The sequence below is a fragment of the Drosophila serrata genome, unplaced genomic scaffold, assembly GCF_035046125.1.
Source record: "Drosophila serrata isolate PLE 108 unplaced genomic scaffold, ASM3504612v1 contig_272, whole genome shotgun sequence".
NCBI lineage: Eukaryota > Metazoa > Arthropoda > Insecta > Diptera > Drosophilidae > Drosophila > Drosophila serrata.
In genome coordinates, this window is record NW_028257170.1 from 1,245,172 (window position 1) to 1,260,196 (window position 15,025).

Sequence of the window (15,025 nt, forward strand, 5' to 3'; positions counted from 1 at the left end):
TATCCGTTTTGTGGCCGGGAAAAAGGCCTAAACCCCTCCGCTCATTAGTTTTTTTTTTCGCCATTGCCATCATTCTCTATAAATAACAATTGAAGCATTCAAAGTTTAACCAAAAAACACAAAAGGAAAAAAAAGCGAAAGACTCTGTGCCCCAAACTGGGATTAGAACTCTTTTTTGTTTCGGCCATTAGAACTTTTTTGTGGCTGAAAGCAAAATCCCATAACGATGGGGTCAATAAATTCTTAAACACAGCACGAGCATGAACATAATTCTAATAGTTAATACATCATCACGCAGGGTAGGTAAAAAAAGGGAGAAAAAAAAACTAAAAGTGTTTTATGCAAAACTGCTTAAATGGTCAATAAATCATCTTCATCAGAAGTGGAAAGATGTTTATGGAAGAATAAATACACGTGTCGTAAGCATTTACAATCAGTTTTTATTATGAAATCATTAAGGTAATTATAAGTAGCTAGTAAATATTTAAATTTGTGAATGTTATGAGTATTCTTTATGTATAAGTATTTATATTTTTACTTGCAAACCTTATAATTAGTACTTAAGGAACATACATGAACCATTAAATACAAGTTGTATTTATGAGGTTCTAAGGAACACAATACCTTTTATATATAAACAATTGATAATAAATACTATTTAATAGTATTTTTACTTTAAACTTGCAAATGTTGGTTAGTTTCTATTTACAAATATATAAAAGAATAGGAAACTTCCTATTTCTATATTTATAATCACATAATTTGGTGATATCTGATCTTGCATCATTAATTTCAGACTATCCCCGAAAGGAAACAACTTTCAACTCAGTTGAATAAACAAAAGTGATATCTTTCGGGAATTTAGCATAAAACTATTGCGTCGCAGGGAATGGAATCTGGAATCTGGAATCCACAACAAAAATCCCATATATTCCATGCCATAATTGAAAGTAAAGAAAGAAAAAAAGGAAGGGTAAGCATCTCTTTTAAATAAATATGAACTCGTATGGGGCTAAAAGCAAAAGCCTTTTGGCAACAACAAGTGCGTTTTAGGCGCGACCAAAAAAAAAACCGAATATTTCGGTTGTATTATTTAACACCCAAAACACACACACTATATATGTATATATAGAAGGTATATGTGTAGTTAATGGGAGAGAGAGAGAGATACGGGCATGGCATGCGTAGGCCCAAAAGCCGGCATCTACAGCTGGCCGGGCCCGGCTTCTTGGCCAACTCATCATCATCGGCCAGCCGCCTTTTGCCCGCTTTTGATGGCTCTTTTCCCTCTCTCTCTTTCTCTCTTTCGGTTATTTTTTGGGCGCAACAATCATTTCTTTTCTTTACATTTCATTTCGTTTTTTTGGTTAGCCAAGTTTATTTCAAGCTCACGCACACACGCTGGCCAGGTTCAATGACTTCTTACCAAAAACGAAAGAACGCCGAAAAAGAAACAACAACAACAATTTTTCGGTTTCTGTTTTTTTCGGGAGGGGGTTCTGTTGTTGTTTTTGTTGTTTTTTTGTAAGGTTTTTTGGTTCTTCTTCGTGGCCGCTTTGTGTTCTTGTTGTTTTCGTTTTTTATACATTTCGTTTTCATTGCTGGAGTTCATTGGCCAACAGCTAAGAGCCAAAGAAGCTGATGGTTTTTTTCAATAAATAAATGATGGTTGAAATGAAAAGGCGTACACAGGAAAGTTCCCAATGAAATATATGTACTTTTACATATGTACATAAATATACACATATTTACTTATTTATTACATTGGTTTTCGTTTTTGTTTTTGTTTGGCAAGAAAAAGAAATTCTTCCCCTTGGCTTTTATCCCGAATTTCGTATTTTGCATATTTCAAGTTTGTCGCCTGAGTCTTTTGTTTGCTGTGATTGATTACCGGGATTAAGCCATAATATTTCGTGAATTATTTTGCATGACACAACACAACAAACACTAGTTAATTTATTTCATTTGATTTGCCACGCAACTGGTGGTTAAAAAAAGGAAAAATATATAAAAATGAAAATAAAAAAGTCTGAGGTAGTTAAGAATAATTGGACAACGGTTGCGTAACTAATTTTAAGATTTGCATTTTAAGGCAATGAATACTTTTGTTGTTGTTAATTAATTCTGACTAATTGTTGGTAATTATGTTTTAGTTAGTGAGCTTAGTTAATGAAGGTCATTGATTAAATCTTGGTTTAATCATAAAGGCTAAGAATAAAAATTATACCATTATACCTTTAAAATTCATTCTATATCTTAATAAATTCTATATTAGCAAGGATTGGCCTTTCTTTACTCCAATTATTGCCTAATCATTGTGAACCTTTTCCCCCTGATTTAATCAATCTACTAAATCCTACAATTGTCAGGACTTAAACCAACACCAATCAATCTTAACCCAAATCTTTTGAAGCCCCTGATTGTTTATTTATTTGGCATTTGTTCGGTTTGTCTGCTGCGTGGTCACTCAACAAATTAAGGAGTTTGCCAAAGTCTTGCCACTTGTTGTCAGCTGCTCCCAGCAGCAGCAACAGCAACAACAATCTTGGCAAATCTGGCCATCAATTACAGCTCTCTGGCTGGTGAATTAAAAAAAATAGTTTTCGGCCTTCCCAGTGGGTAAGTAGTTCAACAGTTGCCGCCGCTAACGTTGATTATGTTGCAGCTGCTGCTGCTGATGTTGCTGCTGCTGTTGTTGCTGCTGCTGATCTTGTTGCTGCTGTTGTTGTTGTTGCTGTTGTTGCTGCTGCTGCTGTTGTTGTTGCTGCTGTTGTTGCTGCTGCTGCTGCTGTTGCTCCTGTTGTTGCTCCTGTTGTTGCTGCTGTTGCTGTTGTTGTTGCTGCTGTTGTTGCTGCTGCTGTTGCTGATTTTGTTGCCCGAGTCACTCTGTAAGAACTTGACTCTGAGCCCACGCCAATAGAACAGCAGAACGAGCTGGATTTAGCTTGCCTATTTAACTGTTCGTCAGATTCTACACACAGAGAGAAATAAAGGAATTAAAGTACTCAAAATATATTGAATACTTTAAAAATTGATCTATACAGTCAGATAAATGAAATAGGCTATTTTAATAATAATGTAAATGCAATAATAAAACTTTAAAAAGGGTGTTGTAAAAATAGGTTAGGTAAATGGAAAATACTTCAACATATTTCAACAATTTACTTAGTAACTAATGTAAGATTGGGTTTAGATCTTAAATTGGTCTTAAAAATGATCAATTTCGTAAATTTTTAACTAGCCAACAACCTTAAATAAAGTCTTTTCATAATAAAATTTATTTAGAATCACAAGCTTGTGCACTTGTTTTTCTTTGCAGTGTAAGGGGGCGCGAAAGGTGTTAAACACACGCGCGAATTTTGCGGTAAAAGCTCTCACCGCACACACTGCTAGAAAAAGAAATGGAGTTGGAAATGGAAATGGAGATGAAGATGGAGAGACGGCGACTCATTGATAGCCACTTGGCTGAGTCTCTAGCCGCACTCCTCCTCCAGTCTTCAGTCTACAGCCTTCCGTCTTCAGGCTCCAGTCTTCAGTCTTCTAGTCTTCAGTCTCCAGTCTCCGGTGTTATCTATGTGCCAAACCTGATTTACTTCATGATTATGTTTGAAAAATTAGGTTAGGAGCAATGAACTTGCCATTCGTCAGAAGCTGGAATGGCAAACGGCAGACTGGAGAATTGAGAATCGAGAACCGAGAATTTAGAATTGGGAGAATCGAGCAGGAGACATGGGGAGGCGGAAGGTAACATAGTCACAAAGTGAATGCTTTTCTCTGTTTGCCTGTCAGTCTGTGCTCGCCTGTCCGTCTGTTTGTCTTAGTAATAGACACCTGTACAGGTCAAATTGGTCGGCTGTCTGAGAGCCATTCCGTTGGACTTTGATTGGTCCGCCGGTCGACGTTCGGTGAATGCCATTCTGCCAGGAAAGGATGGAAAGGCGGCTCCAGGAGAACTAGAAGTACAAAACTGCTATTTGCTATTTGCTATTTGAACTTAGCCGAAAGCTGTCTCTTCACACAGGCACTTTTGAAGTTAAACTGTTTGGAGTGGCGGAAAATGTGCTCTAAAAAGGTTCCTAATAACACCATTAAATTTAATTAATTAAATTGAAATAACAAGCGTTAAAAGATTCTAAATAACTCGATTTATTTATTACTGAAGGGGTATATTTTCGTATAAGTTTAATTATTTTGAAAAGCAAAAAAATTTCCTTAAATTATACAATATTTTGCTAAGATCAAATTGAATAAATTGAATTTTTATTGATACCTATTGTTTTTTTAGATACAACTTAAATGATTTATATCGAATCAATTTGAAAATTGAATTTTAAAACGTATTTTATTAATTTTTTTTTGAAAGATGAGATAATTTGATATATGTTAGTGTCACAAGCTCTTTTATAAAATAAATATTAAAAATAAATGAAAATAGCCTTGTAACATATTATATAATATAAATACCGTAAAAAATTAAATGCATTTTGGGTAAGATAACCTTAGTAACTATTCAATCACAAGGAAAAATAGGGTTCCAAAGTTCTCCTAGCCCTCGAAAAAGTTTTGGTAGCATAAATTAATAAATTCCAATTCCAATACACCAATTCTCCAATACATAAATTCTCCAATACACCAATTCTCCAACTCGCTGAAGGAATTCACTCTTTTTCCGCAATGAAATGAAAAATGTGTGCTAAGCCAATGACCGACAGAAGCAGCAGCACCAGCAGCAGCAACAACAACTAAGCCAACAGAGGCAGCAACAGCAACATGAACAACAACATTAACAACAACAGTGCAAACATGGCGCACACACAAAGGCAGAGCTAACTGTTAACACGAATACGTGTGTACGGCAAATTCGCAAATCGCACAGCGGTGAAAGAGCAGAAGAAGAGTGAAGAGACACAGCGGGAAGAATCGTGAATCGGCCATCTCTCCCCCTCTCCTCCGCTGTCTCCTTCCCACTTGCAGTGACTTCAAGTGTTTGTGTCAATCCCCCGTGCAGCCTACGCCGCCATCAGATTGCCGCTGCCTCGGTCGACGTTTGCTGCTAACGTCGCCACTTTATGCTTATGATTACTCTAACATTACAACAACATCAACAACAACAACAATATCAACAACAGCAAGAACACCAACAGCAACACCAACACTCGCAGCAGCACTCAAAGATGCCAGCGAAAAAAAACTAAGCCAACTCGCAATGTTCTACATTTTACTTAATACCAATTAAATGCGATTTTTTCACAACAACGGTAAGTGTCGAGAAAAGTGCGAAAAGCCAGGAAAAACTTGGAAAAATATGGGTTACATGAAATTAAATTAGAAAAATATACATTTAAAAAATTTGTTTAAATGCAAGAATAGAATCATTTATAGATATAGATAAATATACGTCAAAATAGGTACCAATTAAGAAAACCATAAATAAATATAATAATTAAGAATTTCTTAATTTTTTCTTAATTACTCGAAACATAATTAAGAAAGAATTAAGTTTATAAAAAACGGTTTATTCAAAAGATGCATATAAAGATTTTTAATCAAAGATAAGTAGGGTGTTTAAAACACTTTTTTTTTGTATATCTTCCTTAATACTTTCTTGTTCTTATGTGGAATTTAAATTTAATTTAAAATTGATCAAAGTTATGAACTTTATAAAAAGAAAATACAGAACCGATTTCGAAACGGAAATAAGATTTATTTAGAAACTATTTGAATACCATTTTCAAAAAGGAAATAAAATTAATTAGAATCAATTAATCATTCCATAATGACTTATTTATAAAAATATTAAATATTTCCTTTAAAGGAAAATCTTTCCAATTTTATTTTAGACTAAATTCAAATTATTATTAATATGAGCTATATATCACTATCCTTATCACTTTCGATCCTCAGTAAAATTAATGCTTTAGGATTAGATATATCCTGCTTACAATGTCACCTATCCTTACAAGTGTCCCATTTAACAATTGCAAATTATTCATATCCCATTGACTTGAGTTCCTCATCTGTTTACCGATCGCATTGTTATGTCCCATTGTTATAGGGTATAATTTGCTCTGCTTTGTCTGACCATTGTGTCTCAAAGTGTATCTCTCAATCTTTGCAGAGTTGTTTACTGACCAACTCTGGTGCCGATGGCATCGAAAAACTTTATAAATTGTAACAATGAACTCTTAAGCTGTTGTCGCTCTTGTTTTCAGTTTTTCTGGACTAATGCTGATTGATTTTTGAGCACATGCGAAATCGGATCAGGAGTTTGTAACTACACACAGAAAATAATGGGGATATACCTGATCTTATTTCATAACAGCATCAGAGATATTTAATTTCAATTAATGTTTAGTAAAAATGTATTATTATTATAATTTATGTTTATATCCCATCATGACATAATTAAAAACAGTTAGATCACCGCTTAAGCGCTGCTGTATCCTGTAAGACGATCGCTCCCACGATCCGTACAGGATTCCCGGTTGAGGATCGTAATTGCCACAGCCACAGTAACTGTAAACACGCAACAAAAGGATTTCCAACCACCGGTAAGCAACAGCAGTGGCAGGATCCTTAGGATCAGCATCCAGGAGGATCACACCTGACGAAATCAAAAGCGTTCACAGTTATAAGGACGAAGATCCCCGCGATGATAATCAACGAATCAGTCCCAGCATCTGTCGAGGTTTTCCATTTCGATGTGTTTTCCTTCGCTTTTTTCCTTTCTTGGGGGTTGAGAACAATCGATCGAATGGGAAAAATTCCCATTCCGCGCGAAAATTCTCGAGTTTTTTATGGGTTTCTTGTCTGTGTGTTCGTTTTTTAAGGGTTCCCTCCTTTCTTTGAAGTGGGTACCCAATAATTATGTAATTTTAGATGCAGGATAATAGGGGAAAATAGTAGGAGAAGTGTCGGTGCCATTCTGGTTGATGTGTGTTTGTGCTCATTTCATTGAGAGATCAATTCGATGGCCATTTGAACGGAAACTATGACCTGGAAAAGCGCAGGATGTGTTGGAAAAACAAGGATATGGTGACCCAGTTAGTTGGTAAACGGAACTACTGATCTACTTATTTTCCTTAGAACATTTTCCTTAGCTTTCTTACATTTCCGCTGCATATCCTTTTCAAAGAACATTAAAGGAATATCTTGACCTAGTTCGTAAGGAAGCGGAACTACTGTTCCACTTCTCTTCTTTAACAAATTTCCTTTAGCTTTTATTAGATTTCCTTTAGTCATTTTCCTTAGTTGGAAAAATATATGTGTTTATGGTCCTGTCAGAATTCCCAAAACAACATTTTTTATGCATGCCTCATAAAGATGATGGATGGCTGTCCGGCTCAAGGGACAAATTTCCACGGATTTGCACCGTTGGCCGCAAAAATGATGCAACATCTCGTCACGCCATCTCAGGTAACCAGATCCGGACATGGACCTGACCAGGCCCAAGTCCCTGACCCATTGTTCCCGAGGAGCGAGACAGACACGCGTGGAAAAAAAACAAAATAACAAAAGCATAAAGAACACAGTTCAAGGACTTTGACTGCCCATTACTTTCTCCCTCTGGGCTCTTAGTCCTTTTTTAAGAAGGTTGCGGTCGTTAACTCAGGTAGAGGACCAGCTCAAAATATTAGCCAAAGTGCCAGGATAAAGATCTCACATTTACCGAATATATTCGCATGTAATCTGGCAAAAAAAAACACAAACAAGATTATATTGTGCGTGTGCATTTGTGGCATCATAAATATTTCATTGGGTATTTTGGAAAATGATGAATAACTGCTGATTCATCCTGCAAAGGAGCCTTTAATAAGTTGTCAAAAGACAGTTTCCACTCCCTGGTTTCAAGTTCCGCATGCGCAATGATTCGAGTTTTATTTCTTTGTTTGGGAAATAATTTCAAATCGAAATGAAGCACAAAAGAAAGCAACACCGGGAGCTGTTGAGTTCTGGCACAACACACACACACTCACACACAACACCCTCATTTGACACACCTTCTCAAAGTCGAAGCTCAAGCTCAAGTAGCGATCGCAGGTGGGCGAGAGGTGTTCTCTGTGGGCTTTTGTTCAAAGCAAAAGCAAACTCTGTTTGCCCAACTCATTCGACATAATTTAACGAATGCGAAAATACACAATTTGTAGCCTCATTGCCGCCGTTTTTTTGTTGCTTTTGCTGACGATTGTCGTTTGTTGATCGCTCGTCGTGCTTCTTGTTTCGCTTTCCTTATTCCAGAAATTCTTGACGATTTGTGTTTTGTATTTGTATTTTTATATATTTTTTTCTGTACTTATCCCACTGATAATAGATATTTTAATCTAATTCTGAACTTTTGACTAGGCCTAAATATTTATAGAATATATTATTTAAATGTGAAAAACAAGTCTACAAAGTGTCCTTCATTGGTTTGAATCTTTCAAAGATTTGTGTCTTATTTCCATGGCTTTTTGTTTCGCTTTCCTTATTCCAGAAATTCTTGACGATTTGTGTGTATATATATTTATATATTTTTACCTGTACTTTTTCCACTGATAATAGATATTTCAATATAATTCTGTATTTTTCACTAGGTCTAAATATTTATAGAATATATTATTTAAATGAGAAAAACAAGTCTACATCGGTTTGAATCTTTCAAAGATTTGTGTCTTATTTTCATTGCCTTTAAGTTATTCATTTGTTTTCTTTATAAATAAATTATTTCTTTTATTTTTTATGACATAACAATTTTGCTTAGAAAAATATTTTAAAATTATAAACTCTTTAATTAACATTCTTAGAAGTTTTACTTTTTATTGCAAATATATTTTCATGATAAGATTATATTTTCTATATTTTTATGATAAGATTAACCATTGATTCTTTTAAAATTATATTTAGGTATATATAGATAAATACAATGATGTTTATCATCACCTTTTGTTGCTTATCAAAATCATTTCTATTTTTTCATTACTCACACACAAACCCTCAAAATTTCTGGTTTAATAAAAACCCTCTTTATCCACCCGATCCTTTTCTTTATTCTATATATCCTTTTTCATATTTTCCTTTTATATTTTCCTCCCTCTCAAAATATCCAAACCGGCTTCCTTAAATCCCAAAATACCCTTTTTATATTTTTTGCTCCCATAAATTCATTTTAATTCCAGCTACTGTGCGTTTAAAACTGGGGGAATCAATGTGATTCACTTCACTTTTCAACAACAACAACAAAACCAACAAAAATTGCCCAAAAAAGCAAGTCAATAGAGTTGATACATCAAAATATATATATACATTGAGACACAGAGAGGGGGGAGGCCCGAGAAAAATCTCAACACTGGAGAAGAGCATAAAAAAGCGCGTGTTTTTTGTATCGGGGCGAGAGTGTTTCGTGTAAAATTCGGTGGGTTCTGGGCCACAACTCAACGACGCTCTTTTCCATTTCATTTTGGGCTCACACACACTAACACACACACAATAATGAAATATAAAAGCCGAGAAGGTCAACAAACTGAGAGCCAGGTTTTTTGGGCGGCAAAAGAAAGGGGTTCGGGGGGAGAAGATGACCACTGACTGACTGACTGTTGGTAACAGAGCATTGTTGTTAATATATATATATATATTCTCATCGTTCGTTGAACTCAAAGCAACGTCTCTTTATTTTTCGGCAGTTGAGCAATCTTTTTTTGTTGTGGATTTTTTTGTTTGTATTTATTTTGTATCATTTTCGGTTGAAATTTTCATGTATGAAACGAAAGACTTAGGCAACGAACTTGAAAGCAAAGTGGGCGCGTCGCGCCTTTGGCCTAGATATATTTTCACAGGAAATGCAACTGATTTGCCTACCGTGCAAAGGACATAAACGGGTTGAAAGGATTCCCTTGAAAAGGAGAAAGCCGGACTAATGGCCAAAGAGAAAGAATGGGAGGAGATGCCAAACCCTTTGACAATTGATTTTATGGCTTTATGACCGTGTCCTTGCCATAATTAGGTATTGCTTTTCGGACAGTAGCCGTCGGTGAACTGCTGCCATTTCCGCTACGGAAAAAGGGAAATAGAAGACAGGGAGAAGGGAAAATTGTTCGAGTAAGTTATTTTCCACAAGGCACATACACACATATCCTTTCACATCCTGTGTTGTGCGCAACATGTGCGTGTTGCAATCGATTGTCTTTGAGGGTTTGTGTAAACATTCAATTTCTCTATCCTTTCCCTGCCGCGATGTTATTGTTAGGGGGATAGAATATCATTTTTCTCCATTTCACGCAATCAAATTGATTGAGGATCCCGAAATCCCTTCCTCACATCAACCCTCGCGAGCACCTGACGCTGCTGAACCTTTTCCCCGGCTTGGCGGGTTTCTTCTCGTTTCGTTTCGTTGCGATAGCGGTACCTGACACAACATGATATTCAAATAAAGCAAACTCATGTCCTGGCTGCCCAGGTAGCGGCGCAACATTCCTTAATCCTTCTTCCTCAATCTCGTTTTCAGTCGAATGAAAATATCCTCTACGTGTGTATGTGTATTTCACAAGCGGATCAAAACGAAAGGATTACGGTAAAAATGTTGTTTTCCAAACCATTCTGCGAGTGTTTATTGTTCTATTGTTCTCAGTGTTCCAAGGATGCCTTGGAATGGGTAGGCGTCGAAGGCGGAACTCCTTGCGATTGCTTCATTTGCTCGACAGCCAAAGTGAGAATTGCGGGAAATGGAAAGGAGCAAAGGAGCAGCAGCGGGTTTATTTTTCTGCTGTTCATTATTTAAATTTCACAGACAGGAAACTCGTTTCGTTTCGTTTCGAAAAGGATGCATATGCATTGTCGCCGTTGCCGTTGCCGTTGCCATTGCCATTGCATAACTGTAAATGCAAAAGCATAACTGTAAGATGTGAGTGGGTTATAACAGTTGTTGAGTTGAGCTCAAACTGATCCCAGCGGATATCAATTATGACAACATGTTGGAATGAATGGATGTATTTTCGAAGCAGGGGAAGTTCGTGGAGCAGCAGCTGACGGGAAGAAAAAAGGATTCACTTGGCGGCACCGTTAGGTTTTACCTCTTAGATTTTGGTTTCTTTTGGGGTATTCTTATTATAGATTTGAGAAAAACAGGAAGGAAGCCTAAATTGTTATAATGGGGATATCCATATGTAAATGCCAGGACACATCTGTTGGGTACAAGAGGTAGCTAACGGTACAAGAAAACACATTTTACATATAATTACGTGGGAATAAAGAGATCTTTTTATACTAGCTTCCTTTTTTTATCCGTATAAAACCTTGAAGCCTTGAACTTTTAACAGAAAAAAGCCTTATTGTATTTTTTAACTATATTCAATTAATTCAATGTTGTTTTTTTTTATCTGATATATGTAAAGGATACAATATCTGAGTGTTTTTAGAGAAATACCATTAAATAATCTTTTATCTCACATATTATTTCATCTATTTAATTCATATATTGTCTACATATAGCAGAATAATATGTAAAACTTCAGGTATCCAGACATTACACATAATACTATTAAAGAACAACACCTTCTCTTAATAATGAGTAATTAATAGAACCTAAAAATTAATAATACCTAATGATTAAGGATACGGGAAGGATACGATTGGAACCCAGAGAAAGAACTCGTATTAGCATAATACTTCAAAAGGATACGTTCACAACCCAGAAAAGAAGACCTTTAAATTGCTTAATACATCAATATATTCATTAGTTTTGTCTATTACCTATACCAAAATACAAAAATTTCAAAAGTAATTCAAAGATTAAATTCATCTCACATCTTTAGCTCATAAATCAAGAGTTTTGGTTCAAGATCTAAACTACTCAAATCATCAAAAAATCATTAAATCAGTATATATACTATATTCTTTACTACCAAATCGATGGCAATCTTTCAGTGATTGAAAAACCAAAATACTAGTTATCTACTAGCTATCCTTAACCCACATCTGAGAACTCTTTTTTAATAGTTCCAACCAAAAGTCCAAGTAATTAATGAGTTTCTTTAACAAATTAAACATAATGCAATCTATTGAACAAAGCTGCGAATAATTTTATGTGCGAAATGACATTAAAATTCGAATTGATAACTCAATTCCTCGTCATAAACTAGCAAAACTGAAATTGCGAGTGAAGCGAGATAGAAACAAAGATAATTTCCCTCTAAAAACGATTAAAAAATGCAAATTGAATTCAGCACAAAACGATCTATGATTAATGATTTGATCTTTTGGTAATTTCGTATGATTTTTATGTTTTATGCTTTTGAAATTTCCATAAATCAAAGAAACCCCTCCATATCTAACGACCTGTCCCCCAACCCCCCTATTCTACCCAAAAAGCGAAACATTATTCCAGTTCTATGTTGGGAACATCTCATACGCGTGTTATTCAAATTTATGCACGAATTCTCACAATAGAATTCTCCGCACACGAAGCCAGTGGAGGTGAGTTCTTTGAACTTTGGCTGCGACTATAACGATTATGTCTTCATAGGTTCAAAAAGCTAAGCCAAGACTTTTTTTGGGGGGCTGAGCTGAGCTGAAGAAACGAAAACGAAACAACATCATGACATAAAGGCAAACTACCAAATGGAAAGAAGTAGAAAAAATAATAATAATAATAATAAAAAAACGTAAAACTAAAACTCCAAACTGAGAGTTCATTCGCCTCGCGGTTAGACAAATTAGAAAAATTAATACGCCGCTGAGGTATATATCTCTATCTCTCTTTCTACCTCCATTTACCTCTCTTTCTGGCCCCCCCCAAAAATAAAAGTGCGTTCAAAATGTTCGTTTTTCTTTCTTTCCTTCCTTTTTTTATGTAAGCGGAGGGGAATGTAACGAACTTTTGATTTGCTTTCGGTTGTATATGTATAAAGTTCTGTTTCTTCTTTTTTTCGGCAGTTCATTGACCGTCAGACAAAAGAAAGACCCGGGCTACGGACCAAGAATGGCAATCTAACCAAATGAACTTTAACACAAAAGCCAAACTTCGTGGCCCAAGATGGAGTTTCGAGTTAGAATCTAGCCGAAAAATTACCCAACTGGTTAGAAGGCGACTCAGTCGGTCATACTTTCAAATTGCAATAAAGACGCGGAAAGCAAAAGAAAGAAGAAAAAAATAAAGAATTGCAATTGCAGTCAGAAGAAACGGCCGAAGAAGAAAGCCTTTCTTTTTGCATTGGGAAAACTGGTTGGCGGCTGCAGAGCCAGCATTTTCGAGAGAGATGGCTGATGGAGAGAGACACACAAGAGATTGGCAATGAAAGTATCTCGCTGGAAGAATTCTTCTACTTAGATTTTTTGCGGAAATGCTGCTTCTCTCTCGCTCTCTCTCTCTGTCTCTCTTTCTCATTCGGATGCTATCTCACTCTTCTCTGCAGTTCAAACGAGTGCGTTGAACTTGGAGCTCTGCACACTCACACACACACACACACACACACAGAGAGAACCGGAGAAGTGGAGTAGCAAAAGAGATGACAAATAATTAAACAGTTGAATTCTTCTGCAGAATTCTACGGCAGGCTTCGTTACAGATTTCGGCTAACTGATAAGACGGAACGATCATCAAAATGCTATTACGATTGCAACTGATGCATCTCAGGATGATGACGATTGTGGAATTCTAATGTGAGTCTTTGTACACTGCAACAAATTAAATGTATCTAAAAATTAGTTTCTAAACAATAGGAAAATTGGTATACAATATATGGATAAGAAAAGTATTCATTTAATCCTAATAAAACATTTATTTATTATTAATTATATAAGAAAACTAAGCTACAGATAAGTAGAAGCTTCAGCTTCTTTAGCTCTTTTCTGGATATGATTTTCTATTCTTTTATTGCAAGTAAAGCTTAACATTTAAAGCTAGGCATACTTACCAGCTATTAATACAATATTTAGTAAGTAATAATATAAGATTTAAAACCTTTTGAATTCAAGTGTATCTCCCCCTATCTCATAGTCCCATTCTTGGTCTTTTCACATCTCCAGCAGGTTGAACTCGATGTCTTAGAGGATAAGCGTTTGGCAAGAATTCTTCTCAGTTTGTGCAACATTCTTCGGATGACTGTTGTTGAAGTAGAACAAAACTGTGCTAAAATTATAGTGAGATAATCTATGGAGTCCAAAAGGAAAGTTGGAATATTAAGTCGAGACAATTGTGGGTCTTTGGTGGAGCAATGGTAATTGTTTGTGATCACACTTGAGGGATCTCAGGCGGTTTGTCTTTCAAGTTTTGATTGCATTAAAATCAGATATCGTTCAAGAGAGGAAGTAGTAACTAGAAAAGTAGAAAAGGAAGCAAAAAGTAGTCTAAAATTCTAAAGCCATGAATAAAGAATAAGTAAATTATACAACAACTCTTTTAAGAGTAATGAAAATACTTAAATATGTACATTATATTTATGAATTATAATATAAATAGCTCTAATTACTTGAAATAATAATTGGGATTATTTTTCGAAGGAGAAGACTTAAAGCAATCTTTAAGCTTCTGTTTCTTCCCATTAACCCGTCTTACACATCCTAGTAAGTAACTATAATAAGTAAGTATCTAAAGTATCTAAAAATATCAGAAAGTTTCTAAGTATGTAAAGGGGAACAAAGCAGTAAGAAAATAAATTGGATTATATAGTCTAGACCTAGATCTGATACCACCAATAGCTTCTTCATACATAATATAAATGTCATGGTTAAGACTTACCGCAGTAAAGGACACGTCATTGTTTACTTCCATTCAGTGTAGTAACCAAGATTAGGTGACTTCATCCAAAGTATGCTTCTTCCTAGTCATCCAGATGTGTTTCATTGGCCATGTCATATTTTTGAAGTCGAAGGCTGATCACTTGCACTATCACTATTGATGTTAACACTAGGTACCCCTAGGACAGACTGAGGCGCGCGCGACCTCAGCGCCTCTATTTATAGTCCCCGAGCAGAGCAGAGAAGAGCAGAGAAGAGCAGAGCAGAGAAGAGCAGAGCAGAGCAGAGAAGAGCAGAGAAAGTGAGTGTGAGTGTA

At 35.7% G+C, this 15,025-nt stretch overlaps 1 protein-coding gene across 2 annotated transcripts in view; it reads left to right on the plus strand.

Moving 5' to 3' along the window:
* Positions 1-10,488: 10,488 nt before the first annotated feature.
* Msr-110 (DUF3736 domain-containing protein Msr-110) overlaps positions 10,489-15,025 on the plus strand; it is a 67,120-nt gene continuing 62,583 nt past the window's right edge. For both annotated transcript variants that reach the window (XM_086833917.1, XM_086833918.1), the window contains exon 1: positions 10,489-10,501. The gene's annotated coding sequence lies outside the window, so the exon portion shown is untranslated. The remainder of the gene's footprint in view (positions 10,502-15,025) is intronic.